This window comes from Trematomus bernacchii, unplaced genomic scaffold (genome assembly GCF_902827165.1).
Source record: "Trematomus bernacchii unplaced genomic scaffold, fTreBer1.1, whole genome shotgun sequence".
Classification (NCBI taxonomy): Eukaryota; Metazoa; Chordata; class Actinopteri; order Perciformes; family Nototheniidae; genus Trematomus; species Trematomus bernacchii.
The window spans coordinates 2,829,317-2,846,529 of NW_022988043.1; the positions used below are offsets into that span (position 1 = coordinate 2,829,317).

Here is a 17,213-nt window from a genome sequence, read left to right on the forward strand (position 1 = left end):
GCAAGTGTTTGTCAGGATAAACAGATAATGTTGTATATCTCTGGTATCTTAACTGTAATTTGACTAACACTGCTTAAACTCTCACTATTAATGTTCATCGAAAAAATTCAAATTGACAATTTAATTTAGTCCATTTTACTTTGCAAAAACGTCACGTCGTTATTGCTCTCCTTTAAGAAAATAAACAAGTTTTGATCACAATAAACGGTATGTCATTGTATAATGCAGTACAAAACATATATATATTACATTTCTTAAAGGAGAGGTGTCATGGCCATTTCCACTGATCATAATTCCATTGTTGAGGTCTACTAGAATAGATTTATATTGTGCATTTTTCCAAACTCACATTGGTTTCTCATACAGCATCTCTGTAAACTACGTGTATTCACTGAATTTCACTATCTGCCTTTAACGGCTCGTTGTAGCTCCAATAGCTCCAGCCCCCACCCTCCCTGTGAGCACAGTGTGCTCTGATTGGTCGGGACGTTGTGAATCGCGCTGAGCTCCGTGGAGGTGTTGTTTCCTTGTTTAGGATACATAGCGAAACACATCCAAATTCATCCTGAGCACACACAAACTCACATCCGAAGTAAAAACAATAAGTGTGGCTTGATATTGAGTAAGAAAAAGGTTGATAAACGCTGTGAGAATGGGTCTGCAGAGAGAATTTTGCCGCGATCCCAACTGTCTGTTATCAGCCTGCAGCCAGGGAGGAGAAATCAGCTGAGCTGCCTGCTCCCTGCACACAGATGTGTGTGTGAGGAAGTGCGTGGATCGGTCAATTTGGACCAATCAGCGGGGGCTTAACGTAACGGCTCCGCGGACGTAACGTAACGGCTCTTCGGGATTGGTCCATTTCGTTCCGGGTACCGCTTGACATCATGCCGTACCCGGAACGAAATGGAAGACTCAAATGGGCAGTGACGTATCTCCAACGAGGCGTTTTGGGGAGGTATTTTCTGTGTTAGAGTTTTACTCGCTACAGGGTGTACTTTGAGGGTTTTGACTCTGCACACCGTTTACATGCATAAAAACCTTCATAACACACAAGGGGACGGGTAATAACCGGAAAAGCATGACACCTCTCCTTTAAGTAGCAGGCAGGCAGCTTTATAGCTATATGAATGTATGTAGCAGCTACAAGAACCAAATATTTGAAAAAACATGCCTAGTGACAGAACCTTTTCCTACATGAAGCTTTCCAAGAGCCCTGTAACACACCGACATAAAACACACTGACATAAACTGTGTGAATGTCAATGTCAAAGATGATATGCAAAATAAGACAGTTGGGGTGCATGTATATTCTGTTCATGTGTAAAAGAAAGACAATGAACCCAGAAATCCTTCCCAGAGGCAAAGAAATAAGGTGAGACTGCACTAAAGGGGAAGAAAACCTTGGCTGAAAAGTGAGTAATGGCTTTCTCACACCAATTGACTCCTCCTCTGACTTAATGTGGTCTATTAGACCGTCACAATAGTTTGATGAAAGTCTGGCATACATTTGACCAGGCCGAGTTAAACCTAAAAGCAGATACTTTCCAAACTGAAATCACAGTGTGAAAATCATCTGCTAAATGTAATCTCGGAAGAACCCCAGAACCTTTACTAGAATATTTAGATGTACCTTTTTATGTTGCCTGTTGAGTTAAATATGGTTCACAAGGCAAGGAACTGTGTCCGTTGCAATTGTACACTAACTGGCTGTTGCTATTCAGACATACATAGAGATGAACTAGATGAGTTTGTGATATTTTGTAAAAAAGTTTTCTATAAAAGACAATTCATAATCAAAGTATCAAAAAGCGTATGCAATTGAATTAGTGTTTGTCCTAAATAATGCCAGCACTTCAGTAGCCCCGCCTGATTGACAACTTGGATCAGACCATCTTTTGTGAGTGGTTTATTATTAAATTACCTTTTATTGATTCATCACAAAATGAAATATAGATTGGGGTTGAACGATTCCTGCGACTACTTGTTAATAATGATATGCAAACACTCCTCAGCTCAACAGCACACAATGTGACAGCTTTGCTCTGATGTATGAGGTGTCCACTCACAAATCTCTCTGTATTCTCCGCTGGCTTTGTTCCTAAAGCCCACCTGACATTCAGCTATCCATACTGAGGAGCAGGAAATACAACCGAGGCGTGCATTTGTCTGCTGTGCTGACCTACTTCCTCCCAACTGCTACTTAATTATTCAAGAGCTTTGAAATGTTCTTCTGTATGGCAACATGCAACCCGAGTGCCTGTGTTTGCCCCTCATGACAGAAGCCTCACAGAGCTTCTATTTATGCATGAGGGTTCAAGTGTGTATGTGTGTGTACAGTGTGAGAGTGAGCGTGCACTTCCAAACACTGATAGCTATACATGCTGGTTCTATTTACACACTAAACATACCAAACAAAACATGGCGGCTAGATTTCATACACGAGGTTTGAATTGTGAACAGAGAGATTTAGTGTGGAAAGTACCCAAACATTACAAAACACAGACTAGACATCACACACGCAGCTTGAGGTTTTGATGCATTCTGGGATGTAATTGATTTGAAACTACACTGTCATGGATCAAGCTCACGTGTCTTGACTTGTCAATTCATTTCCCCCAAACTAGAACTTCATAACCCGTAATTACACTCCTATCGGGACTTCATACCTTTCACTGTAACATTTCACTAGTATTTACTCTGTAAGATCATCAACCTTGAGGTGTGTGCCCTTGATAAAAATGCTTTTTCTAAAATTCAAAAAACCTCTAAACTGTAACCCAGTTTCCTGGTAGAGAAGTCAAGGCTAATCAGAGATAAAAACAAGGAGAGATAAATGTAGCGCTACCCACAGCTTGAAGCCTACACCAGAGTTCCCGTTAGCCGGTAATTACCGGACAATGACCGGTAAAATATGCTGAAGTCCGGCAAATCTAAATCTCTCCGGTCAAAATGTCCGGTCAAAATAATTTTCCCTTAGCGCAATACCGCATCAGTTGCGCCACTTATGTGACAGACAAGAATAGTATGTGACAGACAAAAGAGTATGTGACAGACAAAAATTGTCAATTCTAATGTCTAACACTTAATGTGGAGAAAGAGATGTCCTGTATGGGTTGATTGTGCGTTGATCTGTTGGTAATGCCTCGGGGTTCCGGTGGGCATGTAAACAAATGCATAATGCTGCGCTATACTTTGTGGCCTCATCCGGTTGCATAGCGACGCTTATTGTTTAGGTGTCTTTTAACAAGCAGGTAGTCATATCATTAGCTAGAACTAGCTAGATCTGATCGATATGGACATAAATGCGAGTAAAGTCTAATCTGACAGGAGAGAGAGATCGGCTGCTGCTGACGAGTCGACACGCAGCTCTGCATGATCCCCTGCAGCGGCGAGCAGAGCAAAACACACTTCAGGTTAGAAAATCACACGTAGCTATTTTAATTACCTCTCAAACTACCTAAACTAGTTATAGATATGTTTAGTTTTACTGTCGGGTCACTCATTACTGGATCCGCGAGCTGCATGATACTGACGGGCTGTCAGGAGAAGGAGAGAGCGCTCCGTTTATTATTCCCGCGTTTTTGTAAATTACTGTACACTTTTGAATAATGTAGTTAATCTACTATAATTAGTTTGTTTAATGTCGAATCATATCAATTTGTTTTAAAGCTCAATAAATAACAAAGAAGACCTTTAACCGGCACTTATCTAATTTTGTCCGGAAGATTTCAACTTTAACGGACATGTTGACCGGCAAAAAAATATTCTAACGGGAACTCTGGCCTACACATAAACAAGAGGCATGTCCCGTAACATGCTGTCATCTGCGTTGCGTAACAGAGTCAAGTGAATCACTTACAACAGAGCCATTACTAATCTCTGCTAATCCCATGCCTGCATCTCTTTTAGTATGTTTACATATGGGTGACTGTTTTTAATAGAACCAAAAATACGACATGGCTTTAACTTTGAATGAATATCTATTTAAAAGAACATGCAAGTCATATTATATAATGGTCTTTGGCCTCCAGACACAGTATTTATACTATTCAATTATTTCATTGTTGTTATCAATGAATGATTATCACAGAAAATACTGAGTGACAATTTTTTCACATCAATTCATTAAAGTTAGCTCAGCAATTGACAGTAATTTGCAAAAATGCCTTTGAAGCACGTCAATAAAAAGGAACGACTTCAGGCTTCAAGAACATGTTTTAACACATATTCAGAGCACTAAAGACACAGAGCATTACCACACGTTGAGAGCACAGACAGAATAGTGTGTTCAAACATCAAGGCATTGTGTGTGTGTGTGTGTGTGTGTGTGTGTGTGTGTGTGTGTGTGTGTGTGTGTGTGTGTGTGTGTGTGTTCACCAACACATCCAATCACATGTGGAAGTGTTGTGCAATGTCAAAAGGGAATTTTAGTTGCTTGATTTTTCATGATGATTGGTGTCTCCACGGAGATGAATGCAAAAGGGTTAAACCAGTTCTGTTCATTATAGGTGGCATGTCAAGACCTATATAAAATCCTGTAAAAGAGGAAACAACTTTGAATCTAAATCTCAACCTAACTTAATTCTGTACAATTGTAGTCACAGTTAACTGCAGCTTTACAACAGGGCTGACAACTCATTTAGACAGAAGGACAATGGAGGGCCGTGACAAAACAAAATAATGTTTACAGAACACCGATACCAATCATTAATCATAACTTTCTGTACGTTTTAGACCAGCTGGTATTGTTTAGATAATCTAAATATGTAACAAACTCTCATAAAAACGTTCTGTCTGCGGTCAAGGATGTTTTCATTATTTAGAAAATTGGTAACAAAGGCTTGAAAGTGGATTTCATGAAGGAAAGTGTCGCTATTAGTACAAGTCTCTATGCTCTTTTGACACTTGCAAATTTAAAATAGCTGGCTCTTAAAATATTGCAGGTATTCTTTGCATTTGATAATTGCAAGCAGCATCACAAATTCCTGGAGGGACAGATACATCGTGGGGCCCGTTTGAGCGCTACAGAGTGACAGCCCCAGAATCTGTCTGACCTTTAGAGCCCTTTAACCCCCAGGCTAGCAGCTCCAACACTTCCAACACACTCCCTTTGATGACAGCATCCTAAAAGTGAAAGTCGGATGGCATAAGACAGTGGTTCTCAAACTTTTTTCAATAATGTACCCCCTTTGAAAAAATAATTCAGCCAAGTACCCCCTGATCAGCGCAAAATCAATTTGTTAAGGAAAAAATGCCTATATAAAGAGGTACAGTACAGTGCTGCACCATCAGTGTCTGATTTATTCAAACAACAACATTGTAACTGAGAAACACTTAAATGCTACATTTCGAATGTTTACAATCCATCACTAAATTCATGGCAAACCAATTTTAACATCATGCAATAACACTAAGACGACATTAGTTGCATTGAACTGATCTTTTAAATAAGTTGTACTTACAATATAGTGAGAAACATGGGCTTGTGCTTCACTGAGGATCTTTGTCATTCTGACAGGAAGGCAAACTGCAGTTATTACACTTAGCGTTTGGAAATATGTGTAACTCTGTTAATATAAAACCCACACTGCTCAAACTTCGTTACTTTTCCTAAAATTGGTATATTTATTTATTTAGGGGCGTGGGGAATGAAGAGAAAAAAATATATGAGCATTTTATGAGCATGGGATTTTGACCCCTCATATGCATAATGCTGCGCTATACTTTGCGGCCACACGCCGTTGCCATGCAACGCTTATTGTTTAGGTGTCCTTTGATAAGCAGGCAGTCATATCATTAGCTAGAACTAGCTAGATCTGATAGATTTGGACATAAACACGAGTGAAGTATAACCGGACGCGAGAGAGAGATCAGAGATCAGATTAGCTGCTGCTGACGGAGAACACGCAGCTCTGCATGATCACAGCTCCGCCACGGACCGTTGAGTGGAGCAAAATTAAATACACTAAGAGTTAGACCTAACACGCTAGTTTCTACTCTGGAACTAGCTATACTAGTTATAAATATGTGTATTCTTTACTGTCGGGTCACTTATTACAGGTTCAGCGAGCTGCACGAGACTGACGGGCTGTCAGGAGAGGGAGAAGAAAAGAGAGCACCCCGTTTATTTTTCCCATTTTATTATCCAGAATTACTGTAAACCTTTGAATAAAGTAGTTAATCTACTATTAGTAGTTTGTTTAAATGCATTACTTATGGTGTTTTTTCATTAGCATAAAATAAATCTCACGTACCCCCTGCAGTACTCCAACGTACCCCTAGGGGTCCGCGTACCCCCATTTGAGAACCACTGGCATAAGAGGTGGCACGTCACCACAACCATTTTTTCTTCCATTTGGCAATCAGGGCTAATGGTACTGCTCTTCCACTGGAACTGAGGTGGCACTGTGTCCAGTTCAATGGCACTTTGATTGTGGGTAATTTGGGGCACCGCACTGCAACAGACCGGCTGTGGATGATCATAACAGCATAACGTTCTCCACACACGGAACCCACCAGATGCAGCCCACTAGTGAGCAAGAGGAGCTAGACAGCTGCTGTTACTCATTCAGTGAGCAGAGAGGAAACTGGGCAGGAGGAGGGAATGCGGCTGGGAGGCACTTTCATGGTGACTGCCTCATATTCGGTTTGGAGTGTTAACTTAAAAGGTTCATAAAGTCCACCACAGCATGACCAGAGTTGTGTCATATTTCTGTATAATCGTTTTTTCATGTGCTGTGATTTCAGTCAATATACATTTCATTTCAATATGCAGTGTGAAATGCTTGGTGGTGCAACAATTACATCATAGCAGATTCATGCCTAGGTTTGCTTCAATTGATGAATCTCACATGTACACTCAGACGGAGAGTATTAGCATGTGGAAATTACAAGGTTGAGGAGGATGCCCTCTGTCAACATCCAAAATTTAGGTTGAGATGTCAACAAAGGCTATATCAGTAATAAATCATAAATACATGTATTTCCTAATGTTTTGTACCAGAAAGCTGGTACCTATCATGATAAAACAGTGTCATATTATTGATGAATTATTGTGGCATAATGCTGTGTAGAACACCAGGTGAGTATGACAGTAGCTGGTAGCTACAGCAGTGGCATACCAATGAATCATAGTGTGTGCCAATGCAGCTTTAGCCACATTCCTTTTAGTTGTGTTTTTATAATGGCATTTACAAAAGATGTGCTCAACATTTCTTGGCACAATTATCATCAACTATTCCAATAAATCATTCTTCAAAAATGCAAAAAGATTCATTGATAATGAAAATGATAATTACCTGCAGCCCTTAAAGCTTACTTAATAAACATTATTAACCAGTTATGGGATTAATAATTGGAAAAATGGGTTAATACAAATTTGAAAATGGAGGACGTTGAATTACTACCTTTGACATTGTTTATGGAAATGATAACAATGGCTCATGTTTCTTCCCACAGGAATTCACTGTGAGGATTCATCTTTCACAGACAATAAATGAGTCCACTTGCGTAACTGTGTTATGTTTCATAATACGAGCAGAAATTGAACTAGCACTGAAACGGTCTCCCTGAGGCATCACGCTGAGCACGGGATTATTTTTGCCCCCATTACCCTTTGGATAAGGGAGAGATATCTCCTCACTAGGGTTTAACTCTTAACAATCCAAACTGCTAAACTGACACAAAACTCAAGTCAGCAATGTCACACCATTATACATTTTTGTCAGACTTTACGCTCTCTAGGCTACACACCATATACCCACACCGTCCCAAGGCATCATGACATAATACCTGAATACTGTATGTTGTACTACAAACTACACAACAAATTACCCAGTCTGTCAAGTACCCAAACACAAAAGATTTGTCCGATTCTTCGGTCAGATTTTCAGATTTTTTCACCTATTAAGGCAAACATTTTCTATGCAGTCTCTGCTAAGACAGCAGTAAATACTTATGCATTTCAGAAGCCTGGCTTTTAAGAAATAAACTTCATATTTAACATCACCCCAATAAGTACACACTTACAAAATGAAATAAAGGCTCTAAGGTTTGTACTCGACCTACACAAATACATATAAACAAGAAACAGTATCAACACAAATGTAAGGGTAATATCTCAAATCAATGTTTGGATAAAGATGTAAACATTCAGAAGGGTAAATATCAAAACACCCATCAAATTGATAACTGTCCCTTTTCCTCAGTGTAGTTAGTGATGAGGTGGTTTCTAATGTGAACAGCTAACATTACCAGTTTTGTGGAGCCCAGAACTTCCACCTTTTCTTCTCCGTGTTTACATCAGAAATATATTAGCTGTAATCCCTATGTTTATAATAACAATGATGAATCTACAGAGTTAGCACCAGAACCTGCAGCTTTAACATCTTCTTTGCTATTTTTAGCTAATTGTTTAGCCTGTTTTAACTGCTTTTGTAAATCCCTCTCACCGCTGTTAGGGTGTTGATTTCAGCGGCAGCAGGCAAGAAAAAGCTGTGAAAACTAGCTAGTAAACAAGCATTCGAGCATTTAGCAGCTCAACAGTCAAATATATCTCTCCAGGGTTGTGTTCCTGTAGAGACCAGGAACACAGCCAACATATTGAATATTTGACAGACAGCCTCTAGTTTTCCAGAAACACAATTTCAAAGGATTGCTAATGTTGCACCATTACTACTAGATGTAACCAGGTTCGCCATACCACCTTAAAAGGTCTGCTGCCTCTTAGTGGCAAAAACAGTAGTTATTATAGGTTTAATTCCCATTAACTCTTTCACTAAACAAAGATTAAATGAGCACAAAGCCTATGCTAAACTTAGGTTGTTGATGTAAACTACTAAAAGTACAAATCATTTGTACTTAATGCGCACCCCTTATACCAAATGTCCACAAGGTAAAGGGAACTTGGTTGGTATATGCCTACTCCTTGTGATACTAGAATGGCTTAAATGCACGGTCTAAATGTCATGGTGTGCTGTGTACATATGACAAGTTGCTTGGATTCTCCATTATAATGTTATTGACTAAGGCTTCAGGAATGTTTAACTGTTTCACAATAAAAAACCGTATACTAGTTGGCTAGAGTGTTGTGTTGCAGCAACATAAAGCAGTTATGGTTTCAAGGTTTCTTAGTTTTATCATACATCAGACGTGGACTGCTTCTCCTGAAACAAAGACCACGTCCCCTAACATCAGAAAATGTTTAATATCTTTCAGATTTTAAGAAGGTATGATATGTCCTAGTCTGACATTAAAACCATCTTCACCGCTTAAAAGTCTTTAACAAAAATAAGCTTTGAAGAACTAGACAACAAGGCACAGATCAAACTACACCATGTCAAAGCTGGGCACTATACATATAAAACTCCCTAGTGTTGTGTCTATTGTAACTATTATAGAACAGTGTTATTTCCCACAAAAAATAAGTGAAGGGTTATGGCTCAATGTACGAATGTGGCTACAATGTATGAGTATAGTGTTTTCCTAATATGAATGTGGATGTTGGTGTAATTTGTAATGTAGGTACATACAAATCAAGTCTTTGTTTACTAAATCCACATTTGGCTGTGTCCCAATTTATATGCTGTCACCTAGAGCTATAATAGAGCAAATAAATGTTCTCAAACTGTTGAGTGACAGCTAACAAGTTAAATGCATATCTGATTGGAGGTGGTGGAGATTATTGGGCAGCTGACAAAAACAGACATCCGCTTGTTTCCACAACAACACACATGTTAACTCTGTTTATGTTAATGATCACCTCACTCAGGGGGAGGTACCTTTGCATTTCACAAGAGGGTTTGGTTGTTCTATGAAATATGTCAACAACGTGACAGTTCTTAGAAGTATGATAACATTATGCTCAGTTATAAAATCAGACTGCCTCTTACAACAACACTTGTTTACAGGTGGATAACTATCATTAGCTAAAATGTATGGATATTTACAGAAGCTGGATCAAAATAAAGGTAGAAATCATATTGGTAGAAAAAAAAGATTCAACTCAAAGCCAGCAAAACCTTACTGTCACAAAACAAACCAACCATTAACGCTAACTCACCTAACGCCCTTTTTAACGTGTGTCAGTGACATGAAATCATAGCTTATCACCCATCTGACAACAAAGCAAAGCGTTACCAGGCTAACGTTAGATAAGCTATCAGCAGAGCGCACTAAGTCAACTTCATGTAAAACCAATGTTTACAAACCGGGCGCTTCTATTAGCGTGCCAACTTAGCATGCTAGCTCAGTTAGCCTGATACCACAGTATAACAAAAACTTTACATTATTGACACTTAGTAGGCAATTAACATAACGTATCACGAGAACATTGGTAGTGTTGTGCGCTGGGAAGTGTGCTTAACGTTCTACACAGTAACGAAGCTTATTCAGTTGAAATGAAAATGCCGTTAGCTATTCGGCTGTTGTGACAGCTAGCTTATACAGCTAACATCGTTAGCTATTAGCTAACGTAGCCTAGCCATGTAGCACGTGTTCATGATTTATATCAAATAATCAACTAACTGACAATAGCCAGCAAACTATGAGCACTGTGGTGTGGTGAGTAACCGGCTGGATAAACTGTTCCTGGAAAAATGACTACATTTTCCAAAGGTTCGACGTTACGTTAAGCTTTAAGGTAACGGATAGCCTGGAAAAGGTCAATACTGCTATGTATGTTTCTCATCCAAAGAATAGCCGTACCCCGTCGTCCAACAACAGAACACACAGACCCCCCCCTCCCTCCCCAAACCAACCGACAGCCAGCAATGGAAGCTAACTAACCTTAGCGGCGGGGCAGGAGAAACCATTCGGCGGTGTTATCGCACAGTAGCTAATGTCCCAATCCTTCCTCAGTCGGTCCAAATTCCCCCTAAGAGGTCCTCGCTTCGATTGGGTGTCTCGCCCCTGAATTAATCCACATGAAAGAGTGTAGTTTTCGTTTTCATTTGTTCCGCTGGCGGTTTTCAGCTATGCCGTGCCTGTTCCTGCACAACACAGTGGTGTAGCACTAGCCTCTAAGCCGCTGCTGCTGACACCACAGCGGGGCTGAACCGCCTCTCTCTCTCTCCATAGGTCCGCATGCTCTCTCGCCCCTCCTCTTTACTCAAGCACTGCACTTTCTCGATGCCCACAACAAATTCAGAGATACAGCAGTGTAGTATTAAAGTCAGCGATCATCATAATGCACTACACACACACGCAGTGTTTATTGGGCTTCCACTGCTTTCTACAAATAATTTAGCATGTCTCCTATGCATTTCAGCACAGTAGATGTGCATGTATTCGGAAGCGTTTAGCCTATATAATTGACATGTTATTTCCTTTATACTTTTCCTTAAGTGTATGTGTATGATATGATACTGTACAAATCATACATGTTCCAATTGCTGATTTAGACACACATATATATATATATATATATATATATATATATATATATATATATATATATATATATATATTTATATTTATATTTATCTGTCTATCTGTCTCTCTGTCTGTCTGTCTGTCTGTCTATCTATCTAGGCCTATCTATCTATCTATCTATCTATCTATCTATCTATCTATCTATCTATCTATCTATCTATCTATCTATCTATCTATCTATCTATCTATCTATCTATTTCTATCTATCTATCTATCCATCCATCCATTTATGTAGTAGTTCAATAGGATCAATACATCCTTGCTGCTTAAACGTATTGTTTTATTGTCCCTATCACATTACTATGAGGACATTATTAATGTTTCTCCCTCCCTGGTCCAGTCTGAACTTCCAACAGGGGTCAGTTGAAGCGTTTACACTCCAGGAAGTCAACATCTGTGCTGCTTGATGCCCATGGTGAAGTACAAGCTGTGAATACAGTGACTTAACATTGAAGGATAGTATTTGGGAGATCACAACATCCCATGCTGTGTACATAGTTGATGACTTTGCTGAAGCTGCTGCCCTCTAAATGGTCTGAAACCTCTCGTTGGTTTCTAAAACCGCCACCCATACTGCAGCTATTTCAGTCACGGAAAATATTTAGTCGTCAGTGGGGCTTCAAAAAAGAAAGATGCTCCTATCCTGGTTTGGCAGGCTATGATAATTAGTTAAACTTTATTGAATAGAATATGCTTTTGATTTGTTATGTCACATTTGGAAAAGGCGTTAGTAACAAAAATGTGCCATATAACTATCTGGCACACTTCAAGCAGGCTATATCTTGACCTAAATTTCAGCAGCAGCCTTTCCTATGATGTCAGATGGGATTGTTTTTCTTCCCCGTGTTTTTCTTTCTGCTCTGTGGTTTGGGAGACCCCCTCTAACCATCAGTATAACCACCATCTCTTCATCCAGCCGTCACAGAGCAGGAAATAGAGCTGTTTATTTCAGCTGGGCTTTCTGGGCCCAGGCGCATGTCGGGATAATCTATCCCCCATCTCTGCAACGCCCAATTTGTCAGCTCACTGATAAAGCACAAATGTTTCTCACTTGCCAACAGCTGGGTTTCATCTGCAGCCAGATCCCCAATGGAGCATCAAACAAAGCCCAAATGGCCAGGTGAACTCTCTTGAGATAGTAAAATACATGATATCTACATAAAAGGAACACTTTTGATTGCAAAATAAATCTGGATTCCAGATCAGGGTAGGAAACACCTGAAGTAATATTATTCAAAAAGAGCTTGAGATGATTTTTTAGTAGATCCAGAGCCCACATTAAAGGTGCCATTGGGAGTGACTGCATTATTAGCGAAGCAGACTTCGGAGATGTTAAAGCCTGTCAGATGATAGATGTACTGAAGACAGTCATTACAGCTCTGAAATAAAAGATGAACAACAGAGAATCCTTTAGAAACAGAGAGGAGGCTGGAGGGAAAATCCTCATCAAAACAACACTCTTAAAAGACGAGCTGCCATCCGCAGTCTACCAGATTAATGGAGCTCTCCTTTGTGAATGATTAGTTTTGATTGCAAATCCAAACACTCTTTCGCTGTTGCAATCTTCTGAAACAGTGGATGCTTAAGCACATTATTACACACTGCCTTCCTTAGTTCTTTATTTTCTTCGGGGTAGTGATTATGGCGCGTTAATTAGATTCAAGCACAATTTAATGGGAAACATAAAATCATAAAAATTCAACTGAAATCATACTGTATGTTGTACATTTATAATGTGATTTTTAGATGAAGGCGGTGGATATTATTTAGCATGTCTTGCTATTTATAACAATGGTATAATTAAGTGTCAAGTTCTTCCTTGGCTATGATCATTTTTAGCTAAGACATCATTCATCCTGCCATCACTGGCATTTATTATAGTCATGACACGGCATGAATAAAACCGCCTTGGAAGAAATGATCTTTCTCTGTAGATATAAAAGACAGAGGGAGAGACAGAAAGCGAGAGAGGACTGTTTTTTTATCTGGTTAACTGTGTCATTATTTTCCTATCATTCACAAATCAGTCAAGGTTTACAATGAAAAGGGCAGAATTTATTCACATCCACAAGACTTCACCTAACTGCCTCCTCCTTCTCCTCCCCGCCACAACAAAGACGGCAGTGAGGGCAGAAATGGCAGCGTCTCAGTGAAGAGTCAACCGCCTGCATTGTTGGAATTCCGGCTCAACTTCCTGAGTCTCTCCACACCTGGCCGACCGCCAGCACACGCTTTTCTCTCATATTTTCCTTTCCTTCCCTTTATCAAGATCATATGTAGACTAAATGTTCCTGTTGAGACATAATATGAGTCTTTTCCAACCTCACCCACATGTAATGCCATGTTATGCTCCGTGTCTTTGTTTAGTTTTTTCTCCACTTACATTACATTTCAATAAGCTGACGCAATTAAGGGTTGAGTATCTTGTCTTAGGACACTTCAACATATGGAACGCAGGGGCTGGGGATTAAACCACCAACCCTTCAATTGGTAGACAACTATTTTTCTAATTTTGTTGATATTGTTTTTAATCATTAACGTGTCAAATAAACATTACATTACATGTCATTTGTTAGACGCTTTTATCCAAAGCGACTTACATACTCAATACTGTGGACAATCCCCACAGGAGCAATTTGGGGTGAAGTGTCTTGCCCAGGGACACAACGACATGCTGACTGCAGTGGGACTCAAACTTGCTATCCCCTGATTTGAAGACCAGCACACTAGCCACTGAGCCACAGCCTCCCTAAACAGCTGTACATAGAATAGATAGAAGATCGAATTGGAGGGATGAAACCCTCTTTAATGGTCACACATGCAGAGCACACAGCACACACAGTGAAATTTGTCCTCTGCATTTAACCCATCCTAGTCCTAGGAGTCTAGTACTAGGAGCAGTGAACTCACACAGAAAAACAACAGTACAATATAGCCACGTATATACATACAAAAAGAAAATGCAGTTGCAGTTCCTTCTGCTAAGTCACTATTCTTTTCGTATTCTTCGTCTCAGGTTTGATTCCTGAATAATGACCATTTCTCCTACTTTTTATCAAGCTTTGTTTCCTGCAATCTCAAACATGAGTCATGTTTTCCATTGAATAGATACTCCACTATCTTTACTCTTTGTTTTAGACTAATAGGTTTCTCCTTTCACCATTTCCTTTTGATAGCCGCTCTGTGCCTTTCTTACATCTTAGCAAACACTAAGCAGCAAGAATAAGTGCTTCTGAAGTCATTTCCAAATATGTTTATCACACTCTCTTCAATGCACGTCAATGTGACGTACATTATAGCCTCTGATTATGTGTTCTGTTTTCATTTGTCAAATTGTGTCTGAATTTCTTCGTTATCACTGCCTTCCGTGGGCTCGACAGACACATCTACACTTGTCCCATGTCCAAGTGAACCCCTGTAATGAAACTGGCAGTGGCATAGCACCGCTACAGCTTAGCTCAGTCAACCATCTGTCAGGTTGCATGGATCCATGTGGAGTAAACTACAGTGGACCTTGTATGGACACGTTCTAGCATGATTGTCATGACATCAATGTTAACCATGAAATGCACAAAAAAAACTATTCCTGTCCCTTTCTAATGGAAAAAGCACGCAAGGAGAGTATGATTCACCGCCTTCCATGTCTAATTCAGGTTCCACTACATTAAGCAAATTAGATACAGAGACATCATACAGCATATATTATGCATGTACATCCGTATTCACACATGGAAGCTATTTTGGCACCTGCCTGGACATTTTCACTCTCATAGTAACCCACAGTATCCACAGACAGCAGTGCTAACTAGGATGCCGTTGACAGATGAAATCAGGTCATTGTGTTCTTGACTTTTTTCAGTGTGTTGGTCTGAGTTGTGTGATAAACCCTGGCCATTGCAACCTGATTATACTTGTTTATCTTTTTCAAGCAGAATGTCTGCCAACCAATAATACAGAATCATATGACTTAATTGTCATATCCATTCTAAATTGGTTTGCATCACAGCAGCTACATTTGCAACAACAAGGACCAATATGTGAGACAAGAAACAAGGAAACAGACATTTAACAAAACCTTACAATCACTGGAGAGAATATGTTCAAGACCCTTTAATATACAATTGATCTTGGATTAGACTCTGTATTTAATTTTAGGATTGGCTGGTGCCCAAGAGAGAGCTTCATTCTAACATTATTAAATGTTGGGACTGATTTGATTGTAACAGTTCATATTTGCTGTTCAGGACACAGTTGGGATCAGAGTCAATGTTGTGGGCAAGCCTCAATATGGTACTAGGTTGTTTCATAGAGTTGAAAAAACAAAATGTGTTTACTTATATATCCAATGTGGTGTTTCCAGATCCACCACCAAAATGACACAATCTCTGGAAGTAAAAATGACATTAGATCACACAGTGGAGATAAGAGTTCAATTAGTTATTTTTCAGCAAGCACACATAAGAAATTCCTTTTTTCTACCCTAAAGGACAAAGCCGGTTTTGGCTGCATTTTTCTCTATAAGTGGCTGAGCCGTAAGCCCAGAGGTGAATTTCTGCTGCTTAGCCAACTCAAATACGACTCTGCAGGAAGTGCTGAGCTGGATGAACTTGCACTGCAGTGTCTAATGTTAAAAGCCAAGCCAGTGCTGAGTCCTCCGCCACTTCAGAGCAAAACACTATCTATGCAGCCCTTTGTCCATGGCGTGATAGAGGGCTGTATAGGTTCCCAGGCTGATCACATCTTCACTTCCACATAAACTAGACGTAGGCAGGGAATAATTCTTGAGGAGATGTGTGGGAGGGAGATGTGTTTTCCAGGAAAAAGGACAGGGGTGTATATGGGTTGCCATAGCAGTACATATGTGAGGAAGAAGAAGAATAGCCGCGTTTTCAGTGGGAGGACTGAAAGGGGAGGGGTTCAGAAGAGTGCAGCACTCTCATAAATAAAGCTAATGAAATGGCAGTTGAGTCTGGAGAGAGGTGGAATGGCTGGTTGGGTCTTACCCACTGTCTGATTTATCCTCAGTGTCCCTGTGAGCACAGCGGGGAGATCCATTACCTCACCTCATCAATAACATCCTATGGACAGGGAAAAAGGCCCGCTTTCTACACCGACACCCACCCCAGGGACCGGCTCAGAGGGCTCCCTCAGTGGGGGGAGAGGAAGCTGGACTAATGTAGTCACACAGAGCAAAAATGTCTCCGTTGGGGGATGGGTTGCTTTAGGGTAGCTGCGCAGGGGGTAGCTCAATGTACAGCACAGAACACACTCAGCACATTGCAGCAATCACATGCATATGCATCTTGTAAGCCATGCAAATTGATGTGTTTTCCTACTTCCGCATGTACACAGTGTCTCTTTCTGTGGGTGGATAGTGGAAAGATAAGTGCACATTCTCCGAATCAGTCGACGAAGGGAACTATCATCAAAAAGAGTGTCAACACACAGACTCGTAAATGGTTGATAAGCGTCATCTGATTCATGAGCAACGATAAAGCAAAAGAGCACTAGTCTAGGCATGCCTGAAATTATATAAACAGAGCAGCTATTTTAAATGATCCCAGAGGGCAGGATATGAAGGTGCGGGAAATTGTTCTTTACAGTAATGTAACAGAGAGCAGTGGAGTTGAAACAAGGCGTGTGATAGAGATAATAGGGCCTTGGTAGTATTTTACACCAGAAATGAGGGGAAATGTCAACAGAGCTTATGGTAGTGTGAGCTGATAACAGTACAGAGATAAGAATAGAGTGCAATAGCAGATACTGTGATTGAAGTGATATCT

The 17,213-nt window shown here is 40.1% G+C and overlaps 1 protein-coding gene across 1 annotated transcript in view; it reads right to left on the reverse strand.

The window, feature by feature from the left end:
* Window positions 1-11,017, reverse strand: part of ncor2 (nuclear receptor corepressor 2) — a 99,369-nt gene extending 88,352 nt beyond the window's left edge. Inside the window, 1 exon segment of the mRNA XM_034118309.1 lies at window positions 10,786-11,017. The gene's annotated coding sequence lies outside the window, so the exon portion shown is untranslated.
* Between the last annotated feature and the right edge of the window lie 6,196 nt (window positions 11,018-17,213).